Source organism: Mobula birostris, chromosome 8 (genome assembly GCF_030028105.1).
Source record: "Mobula birostris isolate sMobBir1 chromosome 8, sMobBir1.hap1, whole genome shotgun sequence".
Classification (NCBI taxonomy): domain Eukaryota; kingdom Metazoa; phylum Chordata; class Chondrichthyes; order Myliobatiformes; family Myliobatidae; genus Mobula; species Mobula birostris.
In genome coordinates this window covers 45,327,700-45,352,229 of record NC_092377.1, presented here as the reverse complement: position 1 = coordinate 45,352,229, position 24,530 = coordinate 45,327,700, and the positions used below count along the sequence as shown (strand labels likewise).

General features: G+C 37.6%; 1 protein-coding gene across 12 annotated transcripts in view; it reads right to left on the bottom strand.

Moving 5' to 3' along the window:
* gpatch2 (G patch domain containing 2) overlaps positions 1-24,530 on the bottom strand; it is a 293,150-nt gene that overhangs the window by 92,623 nt on the left and 175,997 nt on the right. The window lies entirely within an intron of this gene.

Below are 24,530 nucleotides of genomic sequence, written 5' to 3'. Positions count from 1 at the left end.
TTTTATTACAAACAAGAGAAAATCTGCAGATGCTGGAAATCCAAGCAATGCACACTAAATATTGGAGGAACTCAGCAAGCCAGGTGGTATCTATGGATAAGAGTGAACAGTTCACGTTTCAGGCCGAGACCCTTCATCAGAATGGGTTCTGATGAAGGGTTTCAGCCCCAACTCTTGGCCCTCTGTAGGTGAGCAAATCTCTTAGGCCAAGCCCTTGGCGTGCCAAACAACCGCCATTCGTAAAACCCTGAGAGCGGGTCCCATTCCTGCAAAGAACCGTAGTCAGCATGTAACTCCAGATCAGGGTCTTCAAAAGAACCCTGAAAGGGAAAAATGGAGATATTAAAGATGGAAATAGAGCTGTTTCCGAAGATGCAAGCGAAGGAGTTGTCGTTAGGTGCCATTAACCCTCCTAAACTCTTCCCCAATTTTGTTTGATCCTATTTATGCACAATCTACTGACAACGACATGGGTTTCCCTGAGTGCTCTGGCATCATCCTGCATTTACTTAGAGATACAGCATGGCACTGGCACTTCTGGCCCCATCAGCCACATCACCCAGCAGACCCTGAGAACCCCGATTTAACCCTAACCTAACCACAGGATAATTTACAATGACCAATTAATCTATCCGGTATGTTTTTGGACTGTGGGAGAAAACCAAAGGACCTGGAGGAAACGCATCCCATGGGGAGGAAGTACAGAGGCTACATGCTTCTTGGCAGGTTAATTGGCTGCTGCAGATTACTTCAGTGTATAGAAGTGGCAAGAGAATCAATGCGGAGGTATTGGGTGGATGAGAGAAAATAGGTTACAGAGAAATAAGTGGAGGAGTAGGAGAGATGCGATTATTTCAAGACCTAGCATAGACTTCATGGGCTGAACAGTCTCTTTCCATGTTGTATCAAAAAATGAGAATTCAATTACTCTGTTTTTGCATATACATACGAGCTCTTTTTATTCAACAAAGTACAGTGAAGGCCCAATCATTAACAATGAAATTTAATTCTAGACCAATTTTTTTTTATTCCTCAAAGCAAAGTGATTTTTATTTCACTAAATCCCTGCGGAACGCTAACATGTCGCAGCAAATTCAAGGCACAGTATCCTTTCAGGTTAAGTCTTCCAAACACACTACTCAGACAAGTGAATTTTATTAAATCTCATGCAGATCATCAAATAACTATTAGCTAATGAACTGTAAGTGATGCAGAGTACAGATCTGACCGTTCCCTCACACACAAATTAAAGAGGAAAACAAGTGAGTGTTCAATGAGGATTAAAATGGTCTGGTGAAATACCCTCTCTTATTGAAATGCAGCTCAATACATCAACTGGTGCAGCCGAGATTTGTTTTATGGTGGGGTGTTGAAGAAAAAATGATGTGATAAATTAATGTATTGTGTTTATAAAATATACCAAGATTGCATGTAGACGTATTTTTATTTTAGCTGTAAGCACTGCTATTGTTCAGCCAGGCAAATAAACAAACTCAGCACCTAAGTACAGAATCTTTTCCCTGAAAAATAATCTGCCGTTGTTGTTTATTCTGTATCACTTGATGACTATTCTTGGAACATATTACAGAGAATTCCGGTTAATTGAGACATATTGGGACCAGTAAGTTTTGGCCTAATTAAGCGGCTGCCCCTCTTAGCTGAAGTTTCACAGAAATGGTTGAAAAGGTATTAAAAAAAAGACAAATTACTGTCTGAGTAAAAAATTATGTATTTAAATGAAATATAGAATAAATTAGAACACTACCAAAACTACGACAGAACAGTACTATAAAACTGTATATTAGTTCCTAATAGTTATCAGGGAAGAATTCATTCAGTGTAACATGGACATGTTCTTTTGATTGACTGTAAATGAACAAAATCAGCGCAAATGCCTCGTGCAGATAGTGGACTACCTGCAGTGTTTTCCATCGATTGCATCCTCCAAATCTTCATTTTAATCGTAACATTCAAGATGATTATCGATACCTTCAAATTCTTTGTAGTTCCTAAATTGTTAAAGTAGTGAAATTGTTTCATTTTCACTCCTAACCATTTCTAGCATCTCCAAGCCTAAATACTTGAAACCGCTGAGCAAAACAGTTCTGAATTCACAAATGCGCAAGTGACGCCATTTAAAAAATAGTTCGCTCTAAGCACATTGTAATGTCTAACAGCCACACAATGTGCACATGTCTGATGTTAGTTAAAAAATGTTTGACAACAGTTGTCTGCCCCAATTAAGTGGCAGAGTGTCCTAAATAAATGAAGGGAAACCCGGCTATTTTCTCGATTTGTTTTTGTTCTTTAAGAGTTGCCAAAAATAAACAGCTGCCCCAATTAACTGGAAACCAGTGTAATCCATTTTTTTAAAACACCAAAATGGCAACATGGAACGGTCTACATATGTTTCATGTTGAATTGGTTGGTTGTATTATCACACAACAGTTGCGATGTTTTTATCTAGGTACAATGTACAGAATGTGAAGAAGGGGAATTCTTTCTCTTTACAATGTAGACTGATTTCCCACATGGTATTAAACATGTTCACTGCTGCATCATCAAGGTAGTATTTAACTTTTGCAAAATACTTTTCAGTTGTGTGACAAAAAAAAATAACCAAATTACCATTTTGCCATCTACTATGCAATTAAACTTAATATGAATGTCACATCTGCAGTTAGAAAGAACCCTGTTTAGTATTCCCCTTGCAACGACAATTCTACCTTAAACTTTGCTTTTACCTTTGAGAGTATATATTTCAATTTGACTTCTTGATTACACACCAATGTTAAGCAATGTTATACAGATGATAAATTAAAATTATTGCATTGACTGCATTGTGAAATACAAACCCTGCTGACAGTTATTCAAGAGTTTTACACTAATCATTTGTACCATCATTGCTGATCACCCTAGTTGCTGTTGTAGAAGCATGCATAAAACATGCATAATACTAGCTTCTATTTTTTGTATACTTGATGTAAATTTTCAGTGATTAATCTTACAGGATTACAATACTTGCCAAAATAGATCCCGGGGAATTCAAAATTTAGCACGGTATTATTTTATCTTAAAATTTTACTGGATTATCAACAATCCCATCTTCTAGTCATACCAAGTCAACTATTCTGATAAATGAATTACGACATATGGACAAGAAGCTACTATTTCATTTGCTGTCTGACATCTCAGGTCGGAAAAGCATGCTGGGTAAGTGAACTGTTAAGTGTGGGCAAATGTTACGAAAATGAAAAGTAGTCACCTGAAAATAAATAAGATCTAAAAAAAAAATTAAAACCAGAAATCATTTGACTTGTTCTCTATTCTACCACAATGTTTATCAGCGTAAATGCAATCATTATATGAAACTGTTAATGTTCTGCATGGTTATATTGTGCAAACAATAACACCTCATTATATCATTAAAATACTGCTACAATTATAAAACTGACCATAACATTTTGAAGGTTGGTTTTATTTGTGTAACTCATGTAAACCTTTAATACACAGCTTGTTCTGTAGATATACATCTAAAAATCATCAGCTTGCTACTAACAAACGTCCAACCTGTGTGTGGTACCATTTCCCTTGTGTAAATCATTTCTAATCGAAATTCATAAAAATAGAAATTATCTTCTTAATCCATCATTCAAGGCTCATTTGATTTGCTGATGACAGAAAAGCATTACACATTTTCACTGACTACCTGTACACAAATGTTTTGTGACCTAAGATTATCAGTATGAACACAAAGAAGAGATATAATATTTTAACACTAAATATTAAGGAGGGCCTCTTTCTGCTGATTAGCCATAAGAATATTATGTTAAATGATGATCTGACTAACATTTAACTACAGTATATTGAACTGGTATCCAAAAACAGCAGACAGCTAGGAGAAAGATAAATTTATTGTATTAATATGAACAACCGGATGCAGAACAAATCACAAAGTAATCTTCAGAGCATTCCAGTGTTATTATAGGGTATTGGCAATGGGGAAGGTCACAATATTAGAAAATGCTTAACTAAATAAAGTTGGTCATTTCATCACACTGTATTTACAGATAAATATAATTAGAGCATGTATAAGCATTTAAACAAGATGAACTACCTTCTACCACATAAATCTTAACTGAACAAAGGTTTCTATATTTTTCAGATGCAAGAGGATTCATTCATCACCCTCCCCACCCTCCACCTATCTCAAAGAATTACTCCACAATAAATCAGGGTGTTGCTAAACAGAGGTAGAAATAGATGGGTTGAATGAAGAAATTCCAGCAATATGCTAATCACCCCAGTATTATGAGGAATGACACAGGCAGAATGAATATTGAAGGTTGACTTCTAATGGCATCGTGAGTTTCAACAGATTGAGCTGGTCCAACAATAAACGTTCAATGCAATTAGTGCACTCTGCTGGTATTTCAAAACAAAGACATACACTTGATCCATTGTATCATGACAAGCATGTTATACATGTATTATTAAGACATGAACCAGTTGTGAATTTGAAAATTTGGATTGCATAGGCTTTAATGCAATGCCGTTTTTTCTTACCCCTAATTTTTAAGGTATTGAATTGCATGCCTCTCCCTTCCCTTTCCACTTACACTCTCTCTGACTCAGTGACTCTTGATTCCTTACCTGTGCCATTAACAACCTCTTTCTCCTGTCCTGTCACACCCTTGCCAATCATTATGTCTATCCTGTATTCCACCTCATCAGGGAGCTATTTTTATTCTCTCCTTTCCTTCTCACTCTTTCTGTATACCAGGGCATGTTTAGATTTTCCTTACTGTTAATGGGGTAATTGATCTGAAATACTGTGCTTCTCCTTTCAGAGATGCTGCCTAATTTGCTCAGTACTTCCAGCATTTTCAATGTTTTCCCTATACAATAGTCAAAGAGAAGCATCACTTGTAGGAAAATGGGGCAGTACATTGCATCTTAGACACAATACAAAATATTCACTGTGGATGCTATAACTTGTTAACTGGAACTTAACAAAAAAAAACCTAAAAGGAGAAAAGTATAGTTGAGAAAAAATCAACATTAAGAACAATATTAGTGTGGTCACGTATATATTCTTGTACAAAACATAAGCAATGAATAATTATCAATCACATTACTTTAATTATTAAATAAGAAAATGGTTAGAAATTTATAGTCTGCAAAAATATTGGTTCTTTAAGGTTGTCATGGCCTGGGGCTGTAGTGGGGAACAAGCTCCCACTACCTATTAAATGCTTCCAATGGCATGCATCTCAAATAGCCTCTGACAACAAGTCCGGCTCCAGGCCTTCACTTGTGGCTTAGCCAGTAAGCCCAGTCGAACTGTTTCTACTGACAAGTGAAGGAGCAAAGTTGGGGGGAGGTTAGTGGAGCAAAAAAACCATTCGCTTCGGGCAGATGGGGTTCATCAGCTGTAGTTGGCAGCTCACCTTAGAGAAGGAAAATTGTGATATTAAAATTGTGCTGGCAACTCCTGTGACACAAGTGGTGCCAAACTGTATCGGTCTCCATTGGACTTGTCAGCTGCGTGTGTGTGTGTGTGTGGGGGGGGGGCGGAGGGGAAGGAGCCTGCTGCATGGGCAACAACTTGGACTTCATATCATACTGCCCTGGTTTGCACATCACGTGGACAGCTGGGACACAACATCCATGGTGGACCCTGACCAATGAAGGGTCTCACAAAAATATTAAAAGAAAAACATTCTTGCAAGCAACCTGTTCTCATGGTAATTATAATGGAAACAGAGTTCAGTTAGAATATCTGAAATTGATCAATGCATTCGATTGAGTGAATTACTGTTTATATTCCAATTGAAACTGATTTTCCAGAGCATCTAAGACTACACAACTTCACATTTATCAAAGGAGATCAATTGTCCCAGCTCCAGTAAATGTTTTTCATGCTGAAGTCATTTATCTGCTTTCATTACTGTGTGAGATGATTTTCTCATCAATCTCCATGATCAATTTATCATTGTACCTGTAAATCAACATTTGTCTCATAAATTCATTTCTACATAAAATATTTCCAGATACAAAAACATTGCATTTGCAAGAAAGAAATAGAACATTTTTTTGATACACTTGTATATGGAAGAACTTTGAAATATATTTTAGTGAGCTGTGCTTTTTATTGCTCATGTGTGGTACTATTTTGGCCATGGTATTGTTGCAATCCTTGATAAAAACTTAGACTTGGAGGACTCCTCTTGTCATCTATAATATTTCTCATAGGTATAATTTCATAAGTTATATTTGCTTGCAATGGATCCAGTTTAATAATCACTCCATCTTTTTTGTAAATTGAACACTTTCCAATCAAGTTCATCGGAATCAAAAGAACTATTAAGGTATATTTTTCTCTGCCGATGATGCATGTAAATATTTTCTTATTTTGCCATATTGTATTTAACTAATTCTATTCACCTCAACATGGATTTGTATCTAGAGCAAACAGACTATGTTTTAATTCTAACAAGACTTAGTAATAGCATAAAAAAAGCGTAGACCACAAGGTATTCCGAGCTTGCTCCATCATTCAATAAGATCTTAGCAACTAAATTTCTGCACTAATATAATTTCACAAATTAGGTTTTGATCTTAACTGTGAGGCAACCATCAGGTGCAGGTTACCAAAATACTAGTGTTAGCTGTGACAGCGCATTCACCGATTCTTCTATACAATATCCCACTTTTTGAATATATACTTGATGTGGTTAAAGAGGAACAGACCAATTTGTCATTGCAGGCCAAGTTTTCCAGCACCAGAGTCCTGGAAAATTACTTTTAACGTTAGGTGAAAATTGAGGACAATTTCTGAGTGTTACATATAGTAAACTGAGGTATGCATTACTTTATTCTGCTTTTATTACACATAACAATTTTCATTAAATACCAAAATTTCCTGACCTCAGAAGTATTTATTTCCGTACCAGTGAAACATTCACCTGCCATTTTAGATATCCAGAATTTTAACTGAGATTGGCAGTTTTGTTCAGTGTAGCTTTGCCTACTAGGGAAATAGCGATTTTGAAGTATGCTTTTAGAATGTGGATGTCACTGTCAAGGTCAACAATTGTTCGCCATCTCTGCTTTCTCTGAGATTGCTACTTTGGTGAGCAGTGAAGAAATGACCATGTTATAAGGATGCAGACAAAAAAGACCACATACATTGTAAGTCAGAGCAAAACGGAAGCCACTGGGGGCCTCAGTTGGTTCGGCAGCATCTCTCTCTCTCTCACACAGATAGAGATGCTGCCAGTAAGACCCAGTAAGTTAAGTATGTGGTGGGGGAAGAGGACAAACTGAGGGATGGGAGTCGTCAACTTCATTCACAATGGCATGCTGGTGAGCTACCTTGGGCTTTGCCCATAATGATGTCAAATATGAATACTCCTGATCTTGCTTTTGAAAACAGATCAATTGACCAAGCTACCGTGATAGAGTATGAAATATTGTCTTGATAGTTAATTTAGGGTTTGGGATTACAAGTCCTGAAATACCCCTCAACCCTGCAAGAAAAAGAATCTCAGGCAGCGTACGTATGCGCTTTGAACTTTCAACAAATTACCTGCTGGCAGTGAAAGACAACTCCAACTAAATTTCAGAAGCAGATTTATTTATCACATGTACATCAAAACATACAGTGAAATGCATTGTTTGGGCCCATAACCAATACAACCTCAGGATGTGCTGAAGGGTCCCATGAAGTGAGCCCACAAGTGTCGCCACACATTCCGGCACCAACAGAGCATGCCCACCATGCTTGTAGAACACACAAGGAATAACAACACAACAAGAGAACAACAGCAACAAAACAATCCCTTACTTCCCTCCCAAATGCACACACAGTATAGGCCATCTCCAGAGAACTGACTTGAACACATTGAGCCTTTGACTTCCCTTTTCACCTTCATCCCTCTTGGAAGTTTTCATGTTTTATTGATTTATAACATTGAATCTCAGAGGATTTAATTTGGCTTTTGTGACACCGATCAACAGAAAAAGACAACACTTTTTCAAAGTGAAAACAGATCCCTACAAAGTGATCTAAATTACAAACGTTTGTAATTACAAATATAAAATACAAAATAATTGATTGCATAAGTATTCACCTCCTTTAATATAACACATCAAATCATCACTGGTGCAACCAATTGGTTTTTGAAGTCACATAATTAGTTAGATGGAGATCACCATGTACAGTCAAGGTTCAACTGATTGTAGTAAAAATACACCTGTATCTGGAAGGTCCAGCTGCTGGTGAGTCAGTATCCTGGCAAAAACTGCACCATGAGGCAAAAGAACACACCAAGCAACTCCAGGAAAAGATTATTGAAAAGCACGTCAGGAGATGGATACAAGAATATTTCCAAGTCCCTGAATATCCCTTGGAGATAAGTTAAGTCAGTCATCAAAAAAATAGAAATAACATGTCACGGCTGTAAATCTGCCTAAAGCAGGCTGTCTTCAAAAACCTGAATGACTGTGCAAGAAGGGGATTAATGAGGGAGGCCACCAAGAGACCCATGTCAACTCTGGAGGAGTTATAAGCTTCTGTGACTGAGATGGGAGAGACTGCACAAACAACAACTGTTGCCTGCGAGTCCCAGCTTCATGGAACAGTGGCAAGGAGAAAACCACTGTGGGAAAAAAATCTCACATGAAATCTTGGCTAGAGTTTGCCAGAAGGCATGTTGGAGATTCTGAAGTCAGCTGGAAGCAGGTTCTATGGTCTGATGAAATCAAAATTGAACTTTTTGGCTATCAGACTAAACACTATGTTTGGCATAGGTCAAACACTGCATATCATCAAAATCACACCATCTCTACTGTGAAGCACGGTGGTGGCTGCATCATGCTGTTGGGATACTATTCTACAGCAGGCCCTGGAAGGCTTGTGAAAGTGGCGAGTAAAATAAATGCAGCAAAATGCAGGGAAATCCTGGAGGAAAACCCAATGCAGTCTACAAGAGAACTGTGACTTGGGAGAAGATCTGTTTTCCAGCAAGACAATGACCCCAAGCATAAAGCCAAAGCTACACAGGAATGGCTTAAAAGCAACAAAGTTAATGTCCTAGAGTGGCCAAGTCAGGGCCCAGATCGCAATCCAAATCAGAATTTGTGGCTGGGGCTTGTAAAGGGCTGTTCACTTATGATCCCCATGCAATCTGACAGACCTTGAGCAGTTTTATAAAGAAGAATAGGGAAAAATTACAGTGTCCAGAGGTGCAAAGCTGATAGAGACCAATACACACAGACTCAAGGCTGTAATTGCTGCCAAAGCTGCATCTACTAAATACTGACTTTTCGGTGGTGAATACTTAAGCTATCAATTATTTTGTATTTTATATCTGTACTCAATTTGGATCACTTTGTAGAGATCTGTTTTTACCTTGGCACAAGAGAGTCTTTTTCTGTTGATCAGTGTTAAAAAAGCCAAACTAAATCCACTGTGATTCAATGTTGTAAAACAGTAAAACATGAAAGCTTCTGGGGGGGGGGGGGGTGAATACCTTTTATAGGCACTGTACCACTGGTATGTCTTTGAAACTTGGTAGGAAACTGGAGCACCCACATAATCATGAGGAGAATGTACAAACTTCTCACAGGCAGCAGGAGGAATTGAACCCAAATCGCTTGTACTGTAAAGCATTTTGCTAACCACTGTGCTGCTGCGAGTTTCTGATCATCAGAGACATTCAGGGAGGTTGAAAAGGCCTTGAGATCTGCTGCGCTCATTTATGAATTCTTTTTCTGTGGAATGCTACTGCAGAAAAACCACCAACTCAGTTGTACTTGAGGGGTAGTGAAATGTTTGTGCTGCTATGGGATCATACAATGGGTGTGTTAGAGGAAGTGCTTTCCAGCTCATAATATGTCATGTATTATCTACCAGTGAGTAATCTCAGGTGTAAGAAGCTGTCACATTTGGAATTTCCATCAAAACAGTAGACAGTTATTCACAAGGAGGAAATTGTGGTTTGAGGTATCAACTGGCAATGGGTCACAAGTTGCAAGGCTACTGTCTTAACTGGTGTCCTACTGCATCACTGCCTTAAACAATTATCTCCAGGAGTTCTACTGTCAGACATCAAAGCTTGTTTTGTTTTATGCCAGAGGTAACAGTGTTTACCAAACCAGAATGTCCTACAGAACACTGATGTCACTTACCATTATCCACAAAATGAAAAGGTTAGAGAAGAAATCCTCCTAAAGTGGCACTCGTTTTTAACATATTTGCTGCTGGTCAAGTTATGCCTAATTGTCCTAATACCCTTCAAAAAATTATTGATAAGTGGATACAACATATGTCCTTGATAAACACAATGAGCTGGCCTAATAACAATGTTACAAGCTAAACAGATCGGCGCTGTAAGACACAATGTAATAACAAGAATGCTATAAAGTTAGTGATTATTTTGTTAGTACCTTTTATAGTGTATACAGATATCCTCAATGACAAAGCAAAATCTAATGGACACTTAACAGAACAATATTACACTGGAGCAAAAGAAAAGAAACAAGTAGGACACATAGATTTGGTGATAGTTTTTCCATTTCTAATGGGTCAAATTTTGCTGGGCTGGTTCCCATCCCACAACTGCCATCTACTTTTCTCCTTATCCCATCCACCTCCAATCTATAGATTTAAGCCATCTTGGACACTTGTATCTTGGTCTCAGCGCCAGCGGGGCTTCAATAGCGCAGTGAGGCAGATCTTGTCTCTAAACTACACTGAAGTATGCTGACAGAAAATAAAGTGTGTGTGAGAGAGAGACAGAATGAATGAACATGCATACCAATGCTTGCTTCAGATGTTCACCTTTACAGTGATGATTTCTGACTGGTCATGTTCTATGAGTACGTAGTACCGACTCTTATTCCTGTCCCATCACTTCTGGTTCAGACATTACAATTCAGTTCTACTGCTTGCAGTATTATTTTATGCTGTGGCAGAGGGACTGCACTGATTCAAGAAATTCAGTCATCACCATCTTCACAGTGAAAACTGGGGGATGTTTCTCTTATCTGCAGCACCTACATCCTGAATACTTGAGCTTTTGTGTTGACAGATTACGAAGATAACCTGGTGTTTCCCATGCTCTTTTGTAGCATTGCTCCTATGTGGGCCCAACAAAGCAAATGTAGGACTTAAAGGCAAAGCCATGTTTACATGAGCAAAATAATTTTTGGCCTAATGTGTTAGACTGTACAAGATTTCAGGAGAATCTCAGATTTGTCTGCCAAAAAAGCAGTCATAACTCAGTGCACAGCAGGTACACTGATAGATACTGGAGTATTTGGAGGAAAAGAGAGACCTATGAGAGACAAGCAACACACATAAAAGTTGCTGGTGAATGCAGCAGGCCAGGCAGCATCTCTAGGAAGAGGTGCAGTCGACGTTTCAGGTGAAGGGTCCCGGCCTGAAACGTCGACTGCACCTCTTCCTAGAGATGCTGCCTGGCCTGCTGCGTTCACCAGCAACTTTTATGTGTGTTGCTTGAATTTCCAGCATCTGCAGAATTCCTGTTGTTTGACCTATGAGAGAAATTGAATAAGTATTAGAAAGTATAACTTCAGGTATATCAACAACTTTGGCTTTTCTAAATGGAGACACAAAAGTCATTATTAAGTTGTTCTGGGTAATAATTAGGCTACAAGGAGAGCACCATATTGTTTCGAAGAAAACCTCATCAAAAGAGAATACTATGTAGAATTATCAGAACAATGGTAGCTTACAGCGTTCCCCTGGGGTCATCTCTGGTTTGTAAGTTATCAATAAAAAGTCATTAATTTAAAATTATATCAATGATAGGAAGCAGAAAATTTAGGAGATATTTCTTTATTCATAGGCATTAGTATTTAAAATGGTAAGATCACAAACTAGGTGGATTAGACTGGGAACACTATCAATGACTGCAGAGTTAATAGAAAGCACTGACTAATTTATTAAGGGTTTTTTTTGCAAATATAAAGGATTATAATTTGTTATCTATATAAAGTACAACATTTACAATGGATCCCAAACACTTATTTATGTATGAGAAGAGGGTCTATTTCATAACAAGACGATTAAATTTTACTAAGACCACAGATGTAAATACTCTGTACTCTTGAAAATTATAGTAATTACTCATCAAGCAATTATTGTCTTGTTCAAAAGAGAATTTTAAATGCTATTAATAAACACAGAGAAGTTTTTCACAGGTTAACTGCTGGTTTTCAAGAAATTTCAAACACTTTGGTAATACTTGTTCATTGTGGAGAGTTTGTTGGTTAAATGGAGATTATGGTTGGAATCTTGAAACAGCTGTAGTGGCCAAAAAAACTCAAGTAGACATCCATCTTTGTCTCGTTACAAATAGCAGCTCCTTCATATTCTTTAGCTAGCCCCCAGTATGGCATTATTAAAGATCCAGGCTGTAGACCAGGACCACTGCCACAGAATCGATCACTTCCTCACAAAGAATCTGTTAATTCAGAACCTCAGAATGAATGATTCCATTGATTTATCGACTTCACTACAACTTGCCTTATTCATGCTAGTCCTTGGCTTTTCACCACATTTCTGTTTTACTCTACACAGAATGTGATGGAAGAGCACAGCAGGTCAGGCAGCATCTATGGATGGGAATAAACAGTTAACGTTTTGGGCTGACACTCTCCTGACCTACTGAACTCCTCCAGAACATTGTATGTATTGCTGTAAATTTCCAGAATTTGCAGCACCTCTTGTGTCTAAATTTTGCTGACCTATAACATGCTCATTCCATGATAATGATAAAGCAGGTCTTCTCCCCTTCAATCTCAAGGATATTCAAAGCTCGTATGTTTAAGATTTTTCAAATGGCAGCTACTTTTCTGCAAGATGTTAAGCTACTCGCAGAAACTTGTGAAAATAAAGCCCCACCAGTTGAATGAGGGAAAGGTCACAGGCAGAAGTAAGAATGTTAAGAAAATCTAATTGATCGTCAGATAACAATGTGCAAAACAGAACAAACATTGTAACGTGCCCATCACAGAGTGAGAAATCCTGTTTTTTTTTGTGGTTACCCATTTAGATCAGATTCCTACATTACTTTTTGCTTTGGAAGTTCTGAAGTGTCCATTTCCCTATCAACTTTCTAATTTTAACTGGCTTCTGTCTTACTGAGAAAATCAAGGTAGGACATGTGTAGGCAATGTTGAGCATTTTAGAATAAGGCGAAACACATGAGGAGCTTGAAGGAGAAAATGGCAAGTGGGTAAGAGTAGTGCAATGACAGGTCCTGTCATCAGTATTGGATGTAATGTTCATTGCTCACAATGTTGCTGGTCTCCTCTCAACTTCATCAATTTATTGATAAAAGAAGATTTAACTTTGCCAGGTATGAAAACAAAATCTAAATATTTTGTCTGTAGTGTCTCTAGATTGCAGGCTGCAATTCAGATTGACTTCCCAACCTGATGAACCGGGCAACTTTTATTCTTATCAGCACTTCAATAGTTGAAGCTTATCCCAGAGGTCTGAAATACTGGAAGACAAATCCAGTCACATACCCCCTCAGATTTAGGCTGGTCTGCTAAAAGGAATGAAGGTTTGCTGGAAAAACATTAAAAAAAAAACAAAGGTTTAAATTTCCAAAACAATGAGGCTACTGTTGCAGTAAATTTATTTTATACTTGAAGAATATGCAATAGCAATTCCATAATACAGCTTTAAGTCCCAGGCAATCTTTCTATACTAAAGTGCAATAAAAAATTTCAAATTTTGTGGATTTCTTAAAGGATATTAATATTTACAAGTTCATATAAAATAAGTGAACTGAAATGTTTTAATTAATAATTGCATGTTCCTATAAAATAAGTCAACTTAAATTTTCATTTATGTAAATGATATTATTGAAATATATCAAATAAAAAGTGCTAAAGATTTTTAATTTGTTCCATGATCCTTGGTTGTACTGACTTTTTAATATATCTTTCTAAAGGAAGGAAAAATTTTGAAACTGACAGAAATTGAATCTGTTACAATGCTATACAAACTATACAATATGAAGGGATTATGGAACATAAATTATACCTGATTGTCCAGGATTCAGAAAAAAATTCACAGGTACTTTGCAATCACACCAATATCTTAACAATTTTGCCCAATGTTCATTAACCTTTGAACTTATTTATCAAAATTTCACTGACAATTCCAAACATCTATATTTTATTACAAATACAGAATATATCTAACGTTTGGTCACTCAGATACAGAAAACTGTAAAGTAATTATGTTGAAGATGGAAATTAGAGTGAGCATTGAATATCTCAAAACTATTTAATATTTACAAAGATTCATAATAATTAGTCAACTATACTTTAATTTCCCACCAATATTTAATTCCTTTACCATATGATTTTCCTATTGCCATTCTACAAAGAGTGACTTACATGTCTAAAACAAAAGAACTAAATACAAGAATCTAAAATAAGTTTTTATATATTTAGGGCCACTAGCTTTCAGCTCCAAATTCCCATGGCAGTTAGCTTATCATCATTTTAATTTAATTGATTAATCATATTTACTATCCTTCATAGAGAAAAAGCTGAAAGAACATATGGTGGGGACTCGATGATACATGTACAATGCACAACAAAGAGTGCATTTTACTTTGCAAAGCCCTATGAAATTATGGTGTATATGGATGAAATCACTATTTGTACTGCCCAATACTTCTCTGGAAATTCTGTGCCATTGGACTGTGTTAGTTACCAACAAAGTTGGACAGCTAACTTTCCATCATTAAATTAATTATGATCACAGGCATGCTGAACTAACATTACTGCAATTACTACCTCCACTTAAATCATTAAGGCATGGCACTGGTATGCTTTCTAATTTAAAAATCTATTGCTATTTCATCTCAATTATTTTCATCCCATTGTGAGGCTAACCTTTAATTAAATATAACACTTCCTAGAATAAATTGAATGAATCAATTATTTTTCATTTTAAAAAAAATAAGAGGTCTGTTCACTAATGACCCTCTTAAAAAAACTTGATATTGTTTCATTTATTTATGCACTATACAAATTAGCTAATTAACATATAAAAATAATGCTAAAGGCACAACTGCGTAAACCTGAGACAAAACAGCAATAAGCTTAACTGCCCTTTCATTCTTAAACAGATAACTTTACTATATTTTAATTTAATGTTTGAACAGGTAAACAATGCCAGGTCATTTGACTAAAGAGGATGTTCCTGTTCTCTTTATGACCTTTCAGATCTGTTACTTTGATCACTGAATTACGCATCTTGAATAGAACTGAGTCCTATGCAGTTTTGGATCACCATGTTCATGATCACATGTTCACGATGACCATCGTTTACATCAATCTATGCAAATCCCAATTTTTTCCCCCTACATTACTATGAACTCTTTTCAGGTTACTTGACTCACCTACATGTTAGGGGTAACTTACAGTGGCTATGTTAGCTACCAATCCATGAGTGTTTGGGATATGGAAACAAACCTGAGCACTCAGTGAGAACTTGGGGAGAATGTGCAAACTCCTCACAGACAACACTGACAATCAAGACTGAAGCAGGGATACGTGACTGTAAAGCAACAGCTCTGCTAACTGCAACACTGTGCTGCCCACCTGTATTTAGTATTTATATAAAGTCCAAGTGGAATTTATTGTTACACATGCATCCACTGGTGTAATGAAAAACTTGCAGCAGCATCATGGGCATATAGTATCATATAAGCTGTATTCACGAGAAAATCACAAATTAACCGTAAACTACGCACAATCTTTTTTACAAAAAAAATGTTAGAACACAAAGAAGTTCATTTTAGTGCAAAGTGATCAAAATGTTCACAATGTTACTAATCTGTAGTGACTAAGATTTCATAGATTGATTCAAGAACATATTGGATGAGGGGAAGTAGCTGTCCTTGAATATGATGGTGTGGGTCTTCTAACTGCTGCACTTCCTGCCCCATCATCGCTATGAAAAGATAGCATGGTTCAGTTGGTGGGAATCTTTGACAATAGTTGTTGTCTTCTTGAGCAGTACCTCTTGTAGATACAACTGATGGTGGGGAGGGATGTGCCTGTGATGTATAGGGCTTTTTGTGAATGCAAAATGTCTAGAAGTTCTTCATAGGCTATAATGAGCTTTTTAAATAAATTTTCTATTTTAACATAGAGAAAGATGCTAGCAGGATTCTATGAACAATGGATTCATAGAGTCACATAACACTGCAGTGCAGAAACAGGCCCTTCCACTCATCTGGTTCATGCTGAACCATTAATCTGACTAGTCCCATAGACCTGCACTCCGATCATAGCCCTCCATATTCCTCCCATCCATGTACCTATCCAAATTTCTCTTAAAAGCTGAAATCGAACCACAAATGTCACTTGTGCTGGCAGCTTGTTTCACACTCTCACTGCCCACTGAGTAACGAAGTTCCCCCTCATGTTACCCTTAAACATTTCACCTTTCACCCTTAAACCCATAACCTCTAACTGTATGCAATATTTCAGGTATGTTCTGCACAAAATGTTACATAAATTTACCACAACTATCCTCCTTCTCCTGTGGCATACTGTAATAAATTCTGGTATAAATTTGGCATTGCGAGATTGAGTAAAACAACTTACAACAATAGTTGCAAATATCACAGTATCATGGAACTGTTGTGGCAAAGAACAGTTTGTTTTTTGTCAGTCAGTCAGTCCACTGAGTAATGGTGTCAATAAATTGCGAACAAAAGCTAATAGGAATTCGTGTGTTGAATGTTCTAATACTACAACTAACCAGCAATAACACAATCACATACAAGATGTTGGAGGAACTCAGCAGGTCAGAGAGCATCTATGGAGCAAAATGATCAGATGACATTTTGGGTCAAGATTCATCATCAGGACCTGAAAGAAGAGGGTCGATGCCAGAGGGGACCGGAGGGAAATGATGAGCAGGTCCTGAGAGTGGGGGAGGGATAGAAGAGGAGGGAGGTGGGGCCACAGGAATGAAGGAAAACAAAGGTGGGGGGGGGGGAGTTTCTCCAGACTTTAGAGAAATTGGTATGAATGCTTTCAGGTTGGAGATGACCAAGACAGAATATGGGGAGTTGCTCCTCCAGCCTATGTCTACCTTCATCATGGGAGTGGATGAGGCCGTAGACAGACACCTTGGTGTGGAAAAAAATAAGTAGAATTGATGTGAGTGGCCACTGGGAGTTCCAAACTATTGCAGTGGAAGGAACAGCCTGCTTCCACGTCATACCCAAAGGCCAACAATGTGGAAGAACATCCAGAGCCCAAGCCTTCTCTCAGTACTTGATGTCAGCAATGTGCATGAGTGACCAAGAACATCCATGGATTTTGGACTGTCCCAGGTCAGTGAGTCCTGGGATCCGATGTCCGTAGGAACAGGAGGAATGAGGGCCATCAGTCGGCAAGCCTGAAGTTTTCAGCTTGCCCAGGGGTTGACATGGAGATCAAAACCCAAAAGTCAATTAGAAAACTAGAAGTTAAAGCCAGATGGCCAAAGCCTGGAAACCTGGAGGCTGTCCTGGATTTGGAGGATTGTCCGTGTGTGTGGGTGCATAGGAGGGAGGAAATGGGTGTGATTTGCTGTGGTTGTGTTCTGTTTAGTTGCATTCTATGTTATTCTGCCGAGGATTGTGGGCATGCTATATTGGTGCTGGAATGTGTGATGACACTTGCAAGCTGCTCCCAGCATACCCTCGGATGTGTTGTTGTTAATGCAAATGACGGGCGCCACGGTAGCATAGCGGTTAGCTTAATGTTATTGCAGCTCGGGGCGTCCATGTTCAGAATTCAATTCTGGTGTCCTCTGTAAGAAGTTTGTACTTTCTTCCCGTGAGAGTGTGGGTTTCCTCTGGGTGTTCCTGTTTCCTTCCAGTCCAAAGACGTACTGGTTAGTTGGCTATTGTAAGTCATCCTGTGATTAGGCTAGGGTTAAATAGGGTTGCAGGGCAGTGTGGTTTGTTGGGCTGAACAGGCCTGTTCCTGTAATGTCTCCAAAAAAAATAAATTTAGAAATCTGCATTTCACCGCCTGTTTCCATGTACACTGATAAAGAGGAGGCTGCCCCGGGAGCACCAGATGTACTAAGTAACATCGAGACACACGCAGGTGAAGCACCATCTCACTGGAAGGACAGAGTAGGGCACTGAACAGGAGGTATCAGATAACACAATGACTGCCCAAATTTTTGAAGGGCAGTGTTGTAGCGTCGTGGTCAGTGCAACACTTTACAGTACCAGCTGTAAGATCAGGCTCTGACTCTCGCCACAATCTATAAGCAGTTTGCACAATTTCCTGGAGTCCATGTGGATTTCCTCAGGGTACTCCCATTTCTCCCACATTCCAGAGATGTAAGGTGAGGTTTAGTGAGCCAGGGCATGAGATGTTGGCGTGGGAAGCATGACAACACTTTGCAGGCTGCCTCCTGCACAATCCCAGGTTGTGCTGGTTGTTGACACAAACGCTGCATTTCACTGTATGACAAAGCTAATCTTTATCTTCTCAGTAACAACACACAAATAAAACAAACTACTCCCAAGAACTTATTTGGCAGGTCAAATCACAGAAATAATAAATATCAATAACCTGTAAATTGTCTTGGTTTTGCCGCCTTTTTTCCCCCTCATTTTCTTATTTCTTTTAGCAATTAATTTGTCTACTATGATACAAACCAGCATTATTATTTGTTTTCATGTCCATATTTCTTTGCTAGTATTCTTAAATTTGTCCTTTAAAACAGTTGACTTTTTGCCACATCCTCACCTAATTGCTCATCAGCCTTAATACAGGGAAATGATTACCTGTTAGAAGGGTCACTGAGTGATTGCAAAATACCTCATCATAGGCCTTCACAAACAAAATTGTCACAAAATATGTCAACATTAGCTTGTACTCTGATCTTCTGACACTGTTTAGAAAGGATTTCCCTTTGTTGAAGAGCGAGGGCTGGAGACTTGATTGCATGTACTTATGGTTTCTGAACACTCCAAGAAAGGTGGCCATGAATTGCAATCAGTAGATGGTGTGCAATGTGAAGTTGTATCTTGGTTCACCTTATGCACAAACACACATGGAGGATGGTGTATTCATAGGAGTGACATTAATTGGTGCACATTAATACCAAAGGTATAATGTTGGAATGGCAGTCCATAAAAGGAGGGAATCTGCTCAATCACATGGTAAATTGGTAGTTTTCACCAAAGTCAATACAGGATTGCACCCCCTTAAGAAATATGATCTTGGAATCTTTCCGAAGAGATAAGCTGCACAGTCCTGTGTCTGTTTTACAGAAAGGTGCCTGTCAAAGGAAAAATTGGTCCAAATCATGTCCATTATATACGTACTGTGTTAATGTTTCGGCATGGTGGATGCAGTGTTTTTTGATGGTTCTGCTACAGTTACAATGCATAATGCTCTGAATGTCTGGAACTTCACATTATTAAAAAGGTAGCATTCTAAGAAACTGGCATTGGTTCCGAGTAAAATACCGCTTTAGTGCATATTCTTTGCATGGTAAAATGTCTATGTCCAAGCTGCACATCCTTTTACTGCAGCATGTCTAAAATATCACCCTTAATTTCTAACTGATTCCTAATATGAACACAAGAAGTAGAAGCAGCAGTAGACTTTCTGGATACTCAAACATTTAAAAAGGTCACAGCTGACCCTGTACCTCAAAGCCACTTATCTACCTTATTCTCTAACCTTCCACAAACAAAATCTCCATTTTGAGGATATTCAAAGACCAAGAAACCACAATCCTCTAAGGCAGTGAATTCCAAAGATACACAATTTATTGAGAAAATGATTTCTGCTCATTCAGTCCTAATCCATGCTTTTCCCCAAGACCATAGTCTCTTCATTATGGTGCCTTCATCCGAAGAAATAGCCTCTCAATTTCATTCAGAATCTTATCTTGCACTCCTCTGAACTTTTATAATGCAATCTTAATCTCTCTATGTAAGGCAACTTTCCTACCTGAAACTAATCTATTGGTACTTTGTTCTGATACTCCAACCTTTACATCAGGAGAAGAAAGCTGCATATTTTTCTACCAAATTTCTGGATAACTGCAGCATTACTTTCCTTTTTACCCCCGGTTGCATAATAATTTATACTGTAAATGTTTGCTGTACCTGTACTTCAACTTTCCATATTTCATGAATACCAAGATCCCCTCTTCCTTCACCAGGACTTAATTAATATTCAGTTTACTGATTCTTGTACCAAAGTGCTCAGTCACATTGTGTTCTATATTTACATCTCTCGCCCACTTACTTAACCCTACTGAATTCCTGTGCAGATACTCTGCATCATCTTGACAGCTCATATTCCAAATCTGGCTCAGTAAGATCAAAAACTTTTTTTGCTTTTTTTTAAAGTTTGGACTTTTTTTGTCTTACAAGAATATTAATGCAACAATAAGCATTGTTTGTCATCTGAAGAATTTTGCTTAAAATCAATTTACAACACATTAATAACCATTTCATTTGAAACCCGGAGGCAACATATAGCAGGGGTCCCCAACCTTTTTTGCACCGCGGACCGGCCGACCGGGACCGGGGGGGGGGTTCAAGTAGGGTTAAACTCACCTCAACATGTCTTTTACAGTTAGAGTTGCCAACTTTCTCACTCCCAAATAAGGGACAAAAGTAGCAGTCAAATCCCGGGACACTTTACCCCAAGAAAGACTACCATGACCATGAAGACTTGCGTGGGCACCTGTGTGCGCATATGATGTGCGCATGCGCGTACGTGCCGATTCCCCCCCCCCCACAAATCTGTTTTGCCTTCAACTTCCCAACTATACTGCACATACATTATTTCTACTTTATATAGGCTGTGTATTTATCATATCATTCTTGCTTTTACTATATGTTGGTGTTATTTATTTTTGGTTTTATGTTATTTGGTATGATTCGTTAGGTTATTTTTTGGGTCTGGGAACGCTCAAAAATTTTTCTCATATAAATTAATGGTAATTGCTTCTTCGCTTCACGCCACTTCGGCACGAAAGGTTTCATAGGAACGCTCTACCTTAGCGGGGGAAATACGGGATAAACCAATTTAGCCCAATATACGGGATGTCCCAGCAAATACGGGACAGCTGGCAACCCTATGTTCAAGTTGAACAGTGCGTGACAGGGAATGAGATAAGGTGCAGCTGACTCATATCGTTTCCTCACGTTTCCTCAGTAGCAGGTGCTTTGCGGCCTGTTACCGGTCCGTGGCCCGGTGGTTGGGGACCACTGGCATATAGAAAGTATTTTAATAGCAGTATCCTGCTACATACTTTTTTACAGCAGATCTTTCTGTTTGCAGAAGCACTTACTGAGGTTATAAAGGTTTGAATGGATACACAAGTTGCTTGTGCCCTTACAACTGTTAATGTTTCAAGTTGGCTACTAAGAATGGAATTAAACCGGTTGAAGCAGTTACTTCAGTCTAAAAAGAAACTGTACAAATGTATGACAATCATCAGTCAGCTTCACTTATCAGAACTATACCATTCCAGCACCAGTATTCATTGTACTGACCACTGCAACTACATACTGCATGTGTGAACCTTTTTCAGTTTTTGAGGGATCATTAGAATCTTTAAAATAAAATGTTAAGTCAGGTTTTCACACAGTCATACTGCTTAGAAAGATCTGCAAGAATTCTGTTCCTACAATTAGCAATGTGCAATAACATATGATATTGAAAGCGAGAAGTAAAGGTGAAAAAGGCAAGGAAATCAATAAGGTTTAAGTCCTTCTTTCCAGCTGGCAAGAGACATGTTATTCATCACAAATCATTTACTTCAAAATTAGCTTCAGTCAAACTATAGATAGAAAATGAACTAAAATAGAACAATCTATCGAGCAACATTGGAACACTAAACCAGAATAAACAAAAAAAAATCCACCAATGTCATCATCATTTTAAAAATGCATGAGGATACTGTGCTATTTATTATGACAGAAACCCCAGGTCAAATGATTTTTTTTAAGAACTATTAATACGGGCCTTGAATTTAATGCTAGCTGATTAACAAATTGTGAGTAGATTTTTATCTCAATGGTTACATTTCAACCTCCAGCCATTGCTTATGCGTCTCACAACCCCACATCTTGCTACCCTAAGATTCAGTATTAAATCAAAAAAAACCTGTATCACTTCAATGTGAATTGCTTTCTCTCGTTGACAAAATATTCATGGCCATTTTAAATCAAAAGTACACACTTAATACCAAAATGAAATACTGTGACCAAAAGCTTCGGAAATAAAACAATAACACGGAAGCACAAAAACTATGACATGACTTGGTTTCTTTTCAACATCATCACATAAAAGGAGTGGGTTGGATAATGTATCTGGTAATGACATAGAAAAATATTTATAGTATTTCCATATCTGTAAATGAATGCTAAATGTTACACCCTTTACATTTCCAAATAAATGTTTATAATGGTTTATTTCAGCTTTAATGCTTTACACATATATTCAAGTTGATAAGTAATTATACATTACCATACATGAATTTTCCAAATAGAGGCAGTTAAAAATATTGCTTTCAATAAAAATAATGGTTAACTGCTTTTAGGATATATCATTTATGTCATAAAGGGAGCACAGTATAGTCAATTGGTATTTTTAATATTTTGTACTGAACGAAGTCAAATATACTGCATAAGGTGTCAAATGGGGTTATTAGAAATTGTCATTAGTATAATTGTTACCAATATATTTCGGTATTGCATGGCTTTAAAAATATATTTAAATGTTAACAACTAACTTAGAAACTTGCACATATTTTATAAACCCATGTAGGTTTTACAAAGTATATTTGAGTCTGGAATAGAGAAGACAGGTTTAGTTAGTCATAGAGTTCTCAGGCTAGCATGTGAGATAACCTCTCAGCTCACTCTACACCACAGGGATATGACATTCTTGACCCAAAGTAAGCTCAAAGTTATTAGGCTAAAAAAAATTGCACCAGCTGATTTAGATATCAGTCATAACACCACAACGAAGCTAGCTAGTCTTTGTTTATTTCAACCAAAGCATTAAGTTTTTAAAACTCTATTTTTTAATTTAATATTAAGAGAATTCTTCATCAGTTGACAGTTATTTTCTTTCACTTAAACAATCAATTTTACTAGACTAGTTCTTAGAAATACTAATGTAGATAGAATTGGTTAACATACACATTTAGCTTTGAGGAAAAAATAAGTACCTTACAGAGAAATATGTCAAGGATCTCCCTGACATTATTTAAAAGCACTTTACTCATCAAACAGAATTAAAAGCTTTACGAGAACACAAAGAACAATGTTGGTTTTACTAAAACTACAATAAATAAGTTGAAAATTCATATTTCAGATTATTTGCCAGTTAATAAAAAATACAGAAGTGGGATTGTATCATTTTCTTTGCCAGGTTTTGGATGAAGGATAATTTGGTTCAACTCCATTTTTGTGAGTTCTGTGCTGCCTTTACATGACCATTGAGATATCTACAGACCATGTCACAGATGGGGGCAATGGAAGGTAGTGTTCTTTCACTATCGTTTATGCTGGCCTTCTATTTGATGCTGACGAATGAATTCAATGTTCTCAATGCCATTGCAAATATTCCTCCAGCATTTTGAGCAGGCTTGAGAAAGGTACTTCCATGAATTAGTAGGGATGTTACACTAGTGGAATCTTGAATGCATCCTTAAATGTTTTCCAGTGGTTTTTAAACACAATATCATAGTTGTACAGCACTATTGCACAGAATTAGACCCTTCAGCACATATAGTTCATGCCAAACTGTTATTCTGCCTAGTCCTACTGACCCACACTTAGACCATGAACCTCCATACCCCTTCTATACGTGTACTTCTCCAAACTTCTCCTAAATGTTGTAATTGAACCTGCATCCACCAATTCATCTGACCTTTCATTCCACACTCGCACCAGCCTCCTAGTAAATAAGCTCCCCCTCAGGGTTTCCTTCAACTATTTCACCTTTCACACTTAACCTATGACCTCTAGTTCTCGTCTCACCCAATCTCAGTGGAAAAAGTCTGCTTGCATTTATCCTATCTATACCCCTCATAATTTTGTTTAACTTTATCAAATTTTCCTTATCCTCCTATGTGCTAGTTGGGAATAAAATCCCAACCTATTCAACCTTTCACTATAACTTAGGTCCTAAAATCTTTGTAGATTTTCTCTGTATTCTTTCAATCCTTTTGATATCTTTCCAGTAGGTAGGTGAACAAAACTGCAGACAATATTCCAAATTTGGCCTCACTAACTTCATCTACAATTTCAACATAACATCCCAACTCTTGCACTGAATACTCTAATTTATGACGGTCATTGTCCCAAAAACTCCCTTTCTACCAGTGACCACCACTCTCAAGGGAAAAAGGGAACTGCATTCCCAGATCCCTTTACTTTATTGCACTTTTCGGCAGCTTATTGTTGACTATGAAG